The sequence below is a fragment of the Paroedura picta genome, chromosome 3 (assembly GCF_049243985.1).
Source record: "Paroedura picta isolate Pp20150507F chromosome 3, Ppicta_v3.0, whole genome shotgun sequence".
Classification (NCBI taxonomy): domain Eukaryota; kingdom Metazoa; phylum Chordata; class Lepidosauria; order Squamata; family Gekkonidae; genus Paroedura; species Paroedura picta.
Window position 1 is genome coordinate 79,226,048 of NC_135371.1, and position 14,273 is coordinate 79,240,320.

General features: G+C 46.5%; 1 protein-coding gene and 1 pseudogene across 1 annotated transcript in view; one reads left to right on the forward strand and one right to left on the reverse strand.

The window, feature by feature from the left end:
* NMUR2 (neuromedin U receptor 2) overlaps window positions 1-14,273 on the forward strand; it is a 39,817-nt gene that overhangs the window by 15,493 nt on the left and 10,051 nt on the right. The gene's annotated exons all lie outside the window — the stretch shown is intronic.
* LOC143833782 (E3 ubiquitin-protein ligase RNF217 pseudogene) lies at window positions 934-2,083 on the reverse strand (annotated as a pseudogene).

The window sequence follows — 14,273 nt, forward strand, 5'->3', positions numbered from 1 at the left end:
CCCCCACCTCGTGGAATGAGCTCCCAAAAAACATCAGGGCCCTGACGGAACTAATATAGTTCTGCAAGTCCTGCAGGATGAAGCTCTTCCACCAGGCATATGGTTGAGGCCAGTATGCCCAGAAGAATCAAAATATCATACAGGCCTTCCCTAGTGGGACTGTGCACTTCTGTAAGGTGACCAGATTTCAAGATTGGCAAAGAGGGATGCCATTGACGGGGGTTGCCAACCTCCAGGTTTGGCCGGGAGGTCTGAAATCACCTAAGGCCTGCACAGCTTGGAGACACCAGGGGGTTGTCAACCTCCAACCTCCAGCCACAGCCTGGAGTTCTGGAATCATCCTTAATTAATTATGGGTAGGACAGGTTGGATAGGGGCATAATCAATTTGGAATGTGTTAGGTAAGTACTTAAATTAATTAGGGTGTAATTGGGTAGGTATTTGAATTGATTAGGGGTCAGATCAGAACGGGTAAGAGACACACAAGAACATTACACACAAATCAAGCTACTGCCCCCATTTAATAATGGAATAACAACATATAGGTAGAATGTACAGGGCAGCCCTTAACCTATGAATGAATTGAAAAAAGCCTGTTAGCAAAAGCCATTCAGAACTTTGAAAAGCTCACTTACAAGCATTTATATTCAATATAATACTCAAATGAAACTATGATAATGTTTAAAGTATAAACTGCAAGACCTGGAAGTACATTTCAGACTGCATGATTTGTTCAACACAAGCAAGAAACCAAGAAACAAATAAGTCAACAGGCTAGTTTATGATTTCAAAAGAAATATTAGGTGACTAAAAAGTGGTATGATACTATACATTTGTATTCCAAAAGCACAGCTTACATTAAATTCCAGTAAGAAAAGAAAGTCTATTTAATGCCCACCATATCCTGCCTACTTTTGCTATTCACAGCTATGACTAATCCATAGTTCTGGTGAGCATGCTCACTTTATACTGGTTTTCCATTTTGGTAAGAGTTGGAAAGTGGCCTCTCTTCCTGAAGGTCGTAAAGTGCTTGCATTGAGGGCATGGCTTGGTGCTTGAGCTAATACAGCTGAGTTCCAGGAAGTACTTATAATTGACGATGTAATTATATGGCAAATGGTAAAGGACAGTTGTTTCATCTAATTGCTCACTGCATTCTGTTATTGGACAGAGGATGTCTGCGAGTCTCACCTGCACTTGGGAGCCGAGGTAGTGCTTCAGGCAGTCCTCGCAGATGGCTTCTTGCAGCAAGGCAGTGGTTTGATGGGTTTATCCTCTAGACACATGTGGCAGGTCAGCACCAGTAAGTACCCAAAGTCCCCCGAGATCAAACCGCAGAAAGGCTCTGGCAGAAGATAAAAGTCTACTTCGATACTGCCGCCAACTCCCCCTTTCCCTCCTCTGTGCAGGGAGGGCAGCGGAGTGGTCATGGAGCGGGGCTCTCCCCCTTCCTTGTCTGGCGGCACAGGAGACTCAGGCGGCTCGGGCCTACGGTCGCTCTCCATGCAGTAGATGGTGCAGCAGACGGGCCTCAAAGAGAGCTGGCGGCTATCGCTGCTCTCATCTTCCGAGCCAGTAGCTCCCTCCCAGGGAGCCCCAATGCCATCCTCTGTCTCCCAGCCTCGCGGTTCAGCAGGTGGCAGGGGAGGCGCCCCAGTGTCCTGGATGCCCTTCTGCTTGGCTGTGGCGGTGGTGGAGCTCCCATGGCCAGCAGAGGCAGCTCAGTGGTGGTGATGGCTGGTTCCGGTGGGGTGCTCTCTGTGCTGAGCCACTCCCCCATGCCCGCTGCCACTGCAGCCACCCTCGCCACCACTGCTTCCCATCCAGCCGCGCGATGCAGCAGCAGCAGCCACTGCAGCTCCCCCACCCGCAGACAGCCTCCCCGGAGCCTCTGGGGTGACTGAGAAGGAAGGCACTCACTGCTCTGCCAGCCAGCCTCCCCTTAACCCCCTCCCCGTCCCTCCCCAACTGGCCTCAAGAAGGGCTGCGGCGGCGAGCCTGACTCCCCAGCGAGGTGTACCCTAGCCTGGGGTGGCGGCAGCAGCCCGGGAAGAGCCCTGTCTCGTGGATGGTCTTACTTCATTAGCGGTGCTGTGGGTCCTTTTTGAAAGGGAGGAGGAGGCAGGAAGGCGCGCAGGAAAAGGCCGCCTGAGCAGGTGGCAGCAGAGCTGGCTGGGAAGTAAACTGTGACTTCTTTGGGTAGTTAAATGTTCCCTACAGTGGCAGGCCGAAGTGGGAATGGCAGCACTGCGCAAACCCCACCCCAGAGCCCAGGGGCCTGCGTGGGGGCCTCTTGGGCCCAGGATGCTTGCTGGGCTGCTGTGTAGTGCGTGGTGGTAAAAAAACTTGAAGAACACTGCAGGACAATTGGAGAACGCCCCGGGATCCAGGGCAATTGCCCCAAAGGCAGGATTCTGCCTTCTACTGACATAATGCTGAAGTGTAATGATTCTACCCATTTTTAATGCATTTAAGAGTGGCCACAAGTTACTGGCAGCTGCCAATTGATGATGCGGAGGGTGGGCCCAAACAAGTGTGGTTGGTATGGGTCTGCTCTCAGCATGTAGTGTTGTGGATGCACTCAGCCAAGCTTCACATGGGCAGGGCCTGGGCGCCATTATAAGGCACCTCATGGTGAGGTCCTGCTCTTATGCCACTGCCAGCTGCTGGGACAACTCTACACCTACCCTCCCTGTTTTTTCTTGGGTTTTGGAGTTGTTAATATTTTCACTAGATTTCATCATAGCTGCAGGGAAAAGGCACAAGGAAGACCCTTGGGTCAGGGCCCCAGTCTGCACATTGCAGTCCTGAGAATGGGGGGTATCAATAATAGACTGGCTCACTAACAGGTTTGGCCAACCCAGCTGGGTAAGCCAGGGGCTTGGAGCCAGGCAGGCAGGTTGGTGAATGAGATGGGCATCCATCACAGCCTTGCCTGCCTCCCCATGAGGTCTTTGGGGGCAAGAGATCTTCCCTCCCATCTGGAAGATGATGAATCCCTAGAACCAAGCGTTGAGCAGCCAGATGGCTGTGGTCCGGTGGGGACCAACCCTCCAACTGGAAGTTCTGTTTGGATACCAGTAAAAGCTGTGGCAGGAGACGACTGATGATGGCGTCGTGCTAGCCTGTTCTGTAACGAGCTCTTGAGCCAAGCAGGGGACCAGGAGCAGAAGCACCTGGCAGACTTGAGCAGGATGCCCAAATCTCGCTCGCTGGTCACCCCAGGAACCGGGAACGGCATCCGGAGGGTCCTACAGATCCGTGGAGACTAAGTTCTCCGGATCATTGCTGCCTGTGCTCGGGGCCATAATGGCTTTCTTATTGTAAGCAATTATCTAAGCTTGAAACGGCCAGCTGCATAAAATCCTGCATTCTTCCCAGATTATCTCTTTCCAGCCGAAGTCTGACGAATCAACAACACAAAGATTGTGAGTCCACTGTTTGCTTTCCTCTTCTTTAAAGCCAGGCACAAGCCCCCCTTCTTCCCCCTTAACCAATTTACAAGGGAATTCTTTCTTTGGACGGGAGGCAAGCCAACTAAATACACTCATTAAAACAAACAAAAGAAAGATCTTAGCAATTTGTTAAGGAGAGCTCAGTGGGAGATGCTGACAGAATACGGAGATTGACTAACTGATAATTCCTGATCACCCGAACTCTCGCGAGACGCCCTGTCTGTGATCTGTGACTGTTTACAATGGAAAATCTAACCAACGCACGGATCTTTCGTTTGTTATGCAAAGGCAACTCAGAGATACTGAAAGTAGTAAAAAAGGTTGAAAAGGAAATTAAAAATACCAAGAAAGAGCTCTCAGACAAAATTGACGGTTTGAAAAAAATAGCTGATGAAAACACAACTCTGGCAACCCACCAAACGAGAATCCAATGTCAAGAAGTTAATCAACAGGAGCGGGAGAGAGTGGCAGAAGATAAACCCGAAGCCCTGGAAGTAGAATCCAAAGCTAGGAATGTAGAAATCAAAGGCGTCTCGGAAGAATTTGGGAAAACAGACCTAAGGAAGGAAATCACCGAAAGCCTGAAAGACTACTTAGAGGAGGAAGAGATTCGGATTGACAAAGTATACAGAGTCTATTCAAAGGCGACCGCACGCAAGAAGCAACCAAAAGACAGCTTTGTGGGCCCTGACAGTAAGGCTACAAGAAATATTCTACCCAAAAAGCATCAGGTGACGCCGCTGAGTTTGGTGGATCATGAAGCACAAATATTTCAAGACCTACCAGCAGATACATCATGGAAAAGAGCACAATTCCATCTTTTGCGACCACCTGAAGAATGTGACGAACAGTGCAGCAATTACCTGGTCTTTCTTAGGAAAGACAGCAGCAACTTTTAGTTCAGGTCCAACATATGATGGGAACTGACTATATATCACTTAAGATAATAACATATTATATTCTCATATGTATCAACAATTACTTTGCTAAGAAAGACAGCAGTAACTTTTAGGTTAGGACTAATATGCGATGGGAACTGAATATGTACTTTTAAAGATAATAACAGACTATACTCTCACATGTATCAACAATTATTTTGCTAGCTGGTTGTTTCTTTTTCTTTTCATCTTTCTGTAAGCGCTTCATATACAATAAAAATAAATAAAATATTTTTTAAAAAGCTGTGGCTTTGTTAATGCCATTCTGGAATTGCGTCTTGTATAGCCCACATGCCCTCCTGCCAATCAAATGCTTTTATTGGGATTTCTTGTATTAATATTGGTTTTATTATATCACTGTAAGCTGCCTTGGGATGTCTAGTGCAATAGGGGTGTCCTATAAATACAAATGTTGATGGGCTAGAAAACAGATTTGGTAGCAAGGCTGGCAGATAACCTGTTACTATAACCACCCCATCCAGGAATAAAGGGGCTTGAGGAAAGAGTGAAAGAGAATGAATATTAAGTCTGCGGGTTTAGTGATCACAGACTCCAAGTCTTCAGAACAGCTCTTTTTATTTAGCAATTCCAGCAACAGACTACAACTACTGAACAGAGACAAACAGGCAAACTCATGCACTTTTATACCTTTCAGGCAGCTAGCTGCTGCCTCTGATTGGCTCTAAACAGAGCAATCCGATTGGTCCTAGCGGAGCAATCTGATTGGCCCTAAGCAGAGCAATCCAATTGGCCTTAAGCAGAGCAATCTGATTGGCTCTAGCAGAGCAATCAGGTTCCTTTGATTGGTTAGTTCCTTGGCTGGCTGGAGCCCTCATTTGAATCAGTGGCCAAATGCTATAACAAAAACTAAGGGTTGTATATTGACCTGGCCTTCAAATTCTCTCCTTCCCCTCACATCTTTACCTTCTTCAGGCTGGATATAAACTAGATAACCAAAGGAGAACAACAGATTACATGCTAATGCTGTTCTGGCCCTGTTCCTGAATGCCAAACATCCTTTAGCCCTGTGTGTGCATGGAGGTTGCCTGCTTACTGACAGAGCATACAGAATGAACAAACAAGGGGAGTAGAGTAGGAATGGGAGGCACAACCTGTTTGCCCTTTCTATGTTCATTATCTCTGACATCCAAATGTATTTTTCAAAAGGCTATTTGGGCTTCCCTTGTCTAGTAGGAGCACATTCTGGGATGCTGTTTAGAGACGAGTGCTAGCCATTGACCCCATTAGCCACCAATTAAGGGTCCCTGCAGCTTAGTTAGTCTGCTCTGACCTACTGAAATTGGTGCAGCTGAAGCACGCACACCATCCAGTGCATTAGTTATTTACTTTGAGTGCATACCTCAAAATAATTTCCTTTGAAATCAACAGAATTGACTCTTAAGCAAATATGCAAAGGCTTGACTAACTTGCCCCGAAAAGTGCTGTAAGATTGAGATTGTTGTGCAAATCCCATTATAACTTCCACTCTGACTTTATCCAGCAGGACTGCATTCTTAAATAGAATGCTCTGTAAATCCCAGCAGCTGAGTCCAAAGGGAAACATTTTTGGTAATGCTAAGTGCCATCGGGTGAATTACAATATATGCCTCTAGTACCTCAGTTGTATGTAGAATAAAAGAGCACTTTGCTTTGTGTTGGTTTTCAACTTTATTGTTGTGTCACAATGATGAATTCTGTGTGGCTGTTGCTAGGAAAAATATTGCTGAGATAGAAGAATAGCCTCTGAATTGAAATTTAGCAGACATTAGTTGTTTTGCACGATACGGTACTAAATAAATACAAATAAAAAATGAATAAACACACTGTGGAATAGATTTATTGGAAAAACAATCTGATACGCTGATAAATGACAGCAGTGATTTTATATTGACAACAATTTTAAAAACTCATAAACAGTTTATATGGTGTAATAAATCATATAGCATAAAATGGAAGGAAAATCAAGACAAGGCCCACAGATGTAACAGGCAATACATATTGTGCTGCCAGCAGGGGGTCTTATCCCTATTTATTCTTGAATATAGAATCATAGAATCATAGAGTTGGAAGGGGCCATACAGGCCATCTAGTCCAACGCCCTGCTCAACACAGGATCAGCCCAAAGTATCCTAAAGCAGGCAAGAAAAGTGTGTATCCAACCTTTGCTTGAAGACTGCCAGTGAGGGGGAGCTCACCACCTCCTTAGGCAGCCTATTCCACTGCTGAACTACTCTGAATGTGAAAATTGTTTTCCTGATATCTAGCCTATATTGTTTTACTTGTAGTTTAAACCCATTATTGCATGTCCTTTTCTCTGCAGCCAATGGGAACAGCATCCTGCCCTCCTCCAAATGACAACCTTTCAAATACTTAGAGGGCTATCATGTCCCCTCTCAACCTCCTTTTCTACAGGCTGAACATTCCCAAGTCCCTCAACCTATCTTCATAGGGCTTGGTCCCTTGGCCCCAGATCATCCTCGTTGCTCTCCTCTGTACCCTTTCAATTTTAACTACATCCTTCTTGAAGTGAGGCCTCCAGAACTGCACACAGTACTCCAGGTGTGGTCTGACCAGTGCTGTATACAATGGGACTATGACATCTTGTGATTTTGATGTGATGCCCCTGTTGATACAGCCCAAAATGGCATTTGCCTTTTTTACCGCTGCATCACACTGCCTGCTCATGTTTAGTTTACAATCCAAAAGTACCCCAAGGTCTCGTTCACAGTGTTACCTAGACGCGTACTCCCCAGCCAGTAGGCATGCTTTTCATTTTTCTGACCCAGATGCAGAACTTTAAACTTATCTTTATTAAATTGCATCTTGTTCTCATTTGCCCATTTTCCATTGTGTTCAGATCTCATTGAACTCTGTCTCTATCTTCCTGAGTATTTGCCAGTCCTCCCAATTTGGTGTCATCTGCAAACTTGATGAGTAGTCCTTCCACCCCCTCATCTAGATCATTAATAAATATGTTAAAAAGTACCGGGCCGAGCACTGAGCCCTGAGGTACCCCGCTACTCACCTCCCTCCAGTCTGATGAAACAGCATTGACATGACACTTTACACCAGCATTTCTCAGTCTATGGCCTAGGGCAGCAGTTCCCAACCTGAGGCCTGTGGGCCTCATGCAGTCTCTGACCTCTTTCTGTGCAGCCCTCGAACCTGCTTGTCTGCTGCTATCACCTACAGGGCTTTCTCCCTCTGACCTATATTGTTCTTCCTGCCTCAAGAGGCACCCTTTACTGCTGTTCCCTTTCTTACAAAAAAAAAAAAAAAGCGCAACAATTGCCTCCCAATTAGGAAAAGAAGGGAAAGAAGGGTGGGCATGTGATGAAGCAGCCCTCTCCCAATCAGCTAGACATCCATGCTCCTCATTTTTAAGCCTTACTGTCCACACAAAGTCACTCATTGGGGTCCAGTTACCATGGCCAGCCTCTCACAGATCTATCAAGAATCCCCAAAGGGGGGGCGAATGCTTTATTGTTGTGGCATTTCTCCATAGCAACGCTGAAGTGTTAATTTTTAAAAAATGTTCTTGTGTTGTGGTATTACCACATAGCAATGTGGAAGTGCCATTCTGGTTTTTTTAAATTAATTTTGGGGCTCAGGGGAAATGTAGTTTGAGTCACCAAAACAACTGCTGTGCTGGGATTGGTGGCTTGTGGTGATTGACAAGCCGATGGGGGGGGAATTCACTTTGTTTTCCATTGCCACCTAATTGGGAGGCAAAAAGCCATGATGAGGCAGAGGGAAAACGCGGGAAGGGTCTCCCATCAGGAAGCTTGCAAATGCGTGGCTTCTAGCCGTATGTCTGCAAGCAGGAGGCAGTGCAAGTTTAATGCCTACATGCAGAAATGGTCTCTATGGCATATAAGAACCAACTCTTCTTCTAGAAGCACCCAATTTACAGTGTAAATTAAAAAAAAGATTGGACCAAGGGGTACAATTCTATGGGTACCCAAAGAATTAGTTCACACTTCCATTGTTTGTCCACGCTTCCATTGGGGGGGGGATGGCTAGCCAGCAATACCAGTATGACAGATTGTCCTAGAGCAGTGGTCCACAACCTTCCGGTTGCCGCATGCGCGGCAGCCCCAGCACAAACGCGCATGTGCGGACTGCCACACACGTGCGATTGCGCCCGGCAGGGGCGCAAATGCGCGTGCGCGGCAGTCCGCGCATGCGTGTTTGCACCGTCGCCATGCTGGCAGCCACGGCTTCCTCTCCTGGCCCCTCTGGGCCGCCAGCAAATCGGCCGCCAAAGCGGCTCGACAAGCTTCTCTCCCCCCCCCTTCCGAAACAAGAAGCTTGCCGGGCCGCGAGCTAATCGGCCGCTTTGGCGGCCGATTTGCTCGCGGCCTGGCAAGCTTCTCACTTTGGGGGGGGCGGGAAGAGGGAGCTGCAGCCCGGCGCGGCCGCGGGTTGGGGACCACTGTCCTAGAGAATCTCTGTGAAACTGAAGGGAAGCATTTTTGCAAAGCCAGCATAGCAGCAGGATCAGTGCCACTGTGGCACAGTGTCAAAACCACAAAAAGACTGAGTTCATATCTGACAATCTCTGATGTAGAAGTGAGAAGGGGCATTTCTTCAAGAATAACAGAAACAGTGCCATGTACTAGTGCACAGAAGCAGAACTCAGTATTAACCTACTCGTGCCCAGCAGAAGAAAAGTGCAAATAGGGAAGAAAACAATAAATTACTGGGCTTCTGTGTATGGATCTGGCACTGGTTCAGATGGGGTAGCAAAAGTGCCTGCCCATCCTGCAGTTTTTGAGAGTTCTGCTGGGTTTATACTGCACTTGATTCTAAAATTTTAAAAAACACTCTTTTTGGATTACCAGGCATGCATTGGCTTGGTCTTTTGGGTTTGCATTGCATTGCTGTCACATTAGCACTGGGGCTGTGCAGCTGGATACTATTACATATGTTCTACTGTCCTTGCAACACCCTCCCATTCACTGGGATTGTGACTGTGCTTGCTATCAGTCAGTCCAGTTGAGCTAGCATTTGCCACAATGGAGCACTGATTTCTGTTGCTGGCACTAGTAGGCTGGGATTGGGTTCTGCTGCTAGGCATTGCTGCAGGGACAACAGAACGCATCCAGGAGCAGAACTGAGTACAAACCTATACCTACACAATATTTTTAAGTTCTAGGAGTCTTTTTTGGTACTAATTTTTACTAGCTAACATTAGCCAAAGCATCACAAAATAGTGACTGTAATCTTTCAAGAAGCAACAGTGAGAACCGGGCACGAAATCACTGATTGGTTCAAAATTGAGAAAGGAGTTCGGCAAGGCTGTATACGGTCGCCTTGCCTATTTAACTTGTATGCAGAGCACATCATGAGAAAGGCGGGGTTAGATGAGTCACAAATTGGGATTAAGATTGCAGGGAGAAATATCAACAACCTCAGATATCATACCACTCTAATGGCAGAAAGCCAAGAGGATCAAAAGAGCCTCTTGATGAGGGTGAAGGAGGACAGTGCAAAAGTTGGCTTGAAACTCAGCATCAAGAAAACTAACATCACGGCATCCGGCCCTCTCAATTCCTGGCAAATAAGTCGGGAAGAAATGGGGGTAGTGAGAGATTTTATTTTCATGGGGTCCAAGGTCACTGCAGAGGGGGACTGCAGCAAAGAAATTAAAAGACACTTGCTCCTGGGGAGGAAAGCTATGGCAAATCTAGACAGCATCCTAAAAAACAGAAACGTTACCGTGCCAACAAAAGTGCATCTAATCAAGGTTATGGTCTTCCCAGTTGCAATGTATGGCTGTTAAAGTTGGACCATAAGGAAGGCCGAGCGTCAAAGAATTGAGGTTTTTGAACTCTGGAGAAGACTCTTGCGAGTCCCTTGGACCAGTGGTCCCCAACCCGCGGCCCGTGGCCCGGTGCCAGGCCGCGAAGGCCTTGGCGCCAGGCCGCGGCTCCCTCTCCCTGCCCCCCCGCAGTAAAAAACTTCTTGCTTGTGGCCCGGGAAGCTTCTTACTGTGGGAGGGGGGAGAGGGAATCATGGACGCGCCCATGTGCGGCATGCGCGGGCGGGCAGTTGCCCTGCGGGCAGTTGCCCCGGCCTCAAAAAGGGGGACCACTGCCTTGGACTGCAAGACGAACAAACCGGTCAGTCCTAGAGGAGATCAGCCCTGACTGCCCTTTAGAAGGCAAGATCCTGAAGATGAAACTCAAATACTTTGGCCACCTCATGAGAAGGAAGGACTCCCTGGAGAAAAGCCTAATGCTGGGAGCGATCGAGGGCAAAAGAAGAAGGGGATGACCGAGAATGAGGTGGCTGGATGGAGTCACTGAAGCAGTAGGTGCAAACATAAATGGACTCCAGGGAATGGTAGTGGTCAGGAAGGCCTGGAGGATCATTGTCCATGGGGTCGCGATGGGTCGGACACGACTTCACACTTAACAACAACAACAATAATAAATCTTTACCAGACCATATGTAAAGAAACACCCCCCCCTCCCAAGCAAGGTACCCCCATCCTTCATTGTTTTCAAAGGACTAAAGTCAAACTAGAGAATCTTTGAGATAGAAATAGAAGGGGGGGGGCATATTTGTAATGCATATTGAGTTCTGCTGGTAGACATTTTAGTGTGGAAAGGTAAAGGTATCCCCTGTGCAAGTACCAGGTGATGTCTGACCCTTGGGGTGACGCGCTCTAGCATTTTCATGGCAGACTCAATACGGGGTGGTTTGCCAGTACCTTCCCCAGTCATTACCGTTTACCCCCCAGCAAGCTGGGTACTCATTTTACCGACCTTGGAAGGATGGAAGGCTGAGTCAACCTTGAGCTGGCTGCTGGGATTGAACTCCCAGCCTCATGGACAGAGCTTTCAGACTGCATGTCTGCTGCCTTACCACTCTGTGCCACAAGAGGCTCTGATTTTAGTGTGTAGCTGCACTTGAAAAAGGCAAAGCTATGCAGGGGGTTATTAGGATGGGGATTGAAAAGAGACCAGACAGTCTCATAATGCCTTTGTACAAGTCTGTGGTGTGGCCCTATTTGGAATACTGTGTATAGTCCTAGTCACCGCATCTCAAAAAAGATATAGCCTTGAAAAAGGTGCAAAAGAGGGCCACTAAAGTGATTAAGGGACTGGAATTCCTTCCCTTGGAAGATAGGTTAAAGAGGTTAGGTCAGTTTGGAGAAAATATGATTGGTGACATGATAGAAGTTTACAAAATTATGCATGTGAAAGAGAAGGTAGAGAAAGACTTTTCTCCCTTTCTCATAATGCAAGAGCTTGTGAGCATTTAGTACAATTAATGAGCAGTAAGTTTAGAACAGGTAAAATAAATAGTTCTTCACTTCTCCATGTGTTAATTATTTCAAAGAGTAATTAATATATGGAATTTACTGTCACAGGAAATGGGGCTGGCTATAAGCATCGGCAGCTTAAAGAGGGGACTGGATAAACATATGGAGCTGAGGTCCATCATTGGCTATTAGCCACAAGGTATAGATGGAACACTTTGTCTAGAACAGCGTTTTTCAACCACTGTGCCGCGGCACACTAGTGTGCCGTGAGATATTGTCTGGTGTGCTGTGGGAAAAATTCCAATTTCATCTGTAACATGCGGTTTCGGCTCACAAATAGACCAATCATTAGATTCAAATAGACAGGAGGAGCAGATACTGCAGTGATGGACAAGTTTTTGAAAAGGAAAGAACTGGACCCTGGACAAAATTCAGAGTTCACAAAATTCACAAGTGGAGATCAAAAGAAAGCAAAGATGGTTAGCTCAAGCAAATTCTCTGGCACAAGGCAATATAGCAATAGCTATATTTCATTTGGATTTACTTTCACCGGAGATGCAAAGAAACCAACTCCACTGTGTGTGGTGAGTGGTGAAAAGTAATAAGTAATCAGAAAATTTCTTTGTGTTTATTTGATTTCTTTTGTGTTTATTTTGATAATAAGTAAACAGAAATATGAACAATTATAAAATAAAGTATTATCTGTACACCGCCCGTGGCGCCACGGGCGCCACGGACTAAATAAAGGAGTAAGGCGTTCTGGGGCAGGATGTGTCCGGGATGAGGAAGGGTCCGGATTGGACCCTTCCTCATGACAGACAATTGGAGGGACCAATCGGCAGGCGTGAAGCGCCTGCCGATTGGTCCCTCTGATTCCCAGCCCCAGCAACTGCGAGCCGCGCGTCAGGCCGCCGCCTGAGGGATTCCCTCTGCTTCCTAGCCCCAGCAACTGTGAGCCCACATGAGCCAACAGCCTCTGCAGCCACTAAGAAGACGCCCCACCCACGACCAGGCCCAAGAGGCGGCGCCCGCCTACCGCCACCAGCAGCAAGACGACAATGCCACGCCCGCGACTCGCATGCCCTGCCAAGAGCCACTGACTACCCAGAAAGCCCGCTGCGATAACCGCTGCCCCCTGCCGCCGATCGTGAGAGGGCTGTTGCCTGGAGGATGCGGACGCCGCAACAGGCACCTGGTCCCGCCCGCACCCAGCACTGCCGCCGCCAATGAGCTGCCCAACCCCGCTCTCTCTCGAGCCCACCTCTGACACTCAGTTCTACGCGGACACTACCAACGGTAGGAAGGCTCCAAGCCCGCCACCTGGCCAGCCTCACCTGCGAGGGGCCCGGTGGGGATGCTGCCAGCCGGTCCGGGAAGGGTCTCATGGTTCCTAGCTCCCGCTGTATTTAGGAGACAGCGGGCTTATTTACTAGTTATTTCATTATAAAGTAATTATAAAATAGTTTATTTGATTCCTATTCAAGAGAATTACTTTATATATAGTCAATATAGGCACAGAGTTAAATTTTCTAAACATTTTCTAATGGTGGTGTGCCTCGTGATTTTTTAAATGAAAAAAGTGTGCCTTTGGACAAAAAAGGTTGAAAAACACTGGTCTAGAACACTGATGCTCTGAATTCTTGGTGCTTGAGGACAAACAAGGTTTCTGGAGTTCTTATGTTCTTACAAGTTACCTGTATAAGTAGAATATCCCATTCTTTTTTTTTTTTTAGATATTTCTTATTTTACTTGATAATGAAACAATATAACAAAATAATATCAGAATAATTTGCAGCAACATCTAAGATACATGACATAGCTTCCTCTAATTAATAATATGTTATTATACCTCTAGCTACCTTTCTTTAAACAGTCCAAATAATGGCTCCATTGTTCTTCAAATACTTCTGTTGACCTTCGATTGATCAAGCAGGTAAGCCTGGCCATTTTAGCAAGCTCAGATAGTTTATCGAGCCATTGCGCAATAGAGGAGGCCTCCTTCAATTTCCAGTTTTTCACCCAAATCAGTCTCGCTGCAGTAGAAGCGTGGAAGAATAAGTTCCATGCAGTATGTGGCAGCCCCTCCGGATTCATACTCAGCAGCATGGATGACAGTTTTAACGGAAAGCCAACCTTGAATATTTCCTGCAGTATCATGTGAATTTTGGCCCAATAGCTTTTTGCGGACACAGAATACCACCACATATAAAAGAAGGAACCAACACTGTTATTACACTTCCAGCATTTGTTATTGTATCCTTTAGATATTTTGGCTATAACTTTAGGCGTGATGTACCATCTATAGAACATTTTATACCAATTTTCCCGCAATATCTGTCTATTTGTTTACTTGGGGATTTTACACCACACTCTTTCCCAATCCTCCATGTTAATGAATGCTCCAAAGTTTTGCATCCATTTTACCATGCAACCTTTGACTTGTTCCTCTTCACTGTCAAGTTTCAAGAGGAGTTGCATATGGGATTTGTTTAAGATAAGAATATTTTCAAGCTCAGAGAGGGGAACATTCAGATCTGGTCGTTCGACAAAGTCTGTTGAAACTCTAGATAATAGTTGATTATATTCCAGCCAGTGTATGTCTACAAG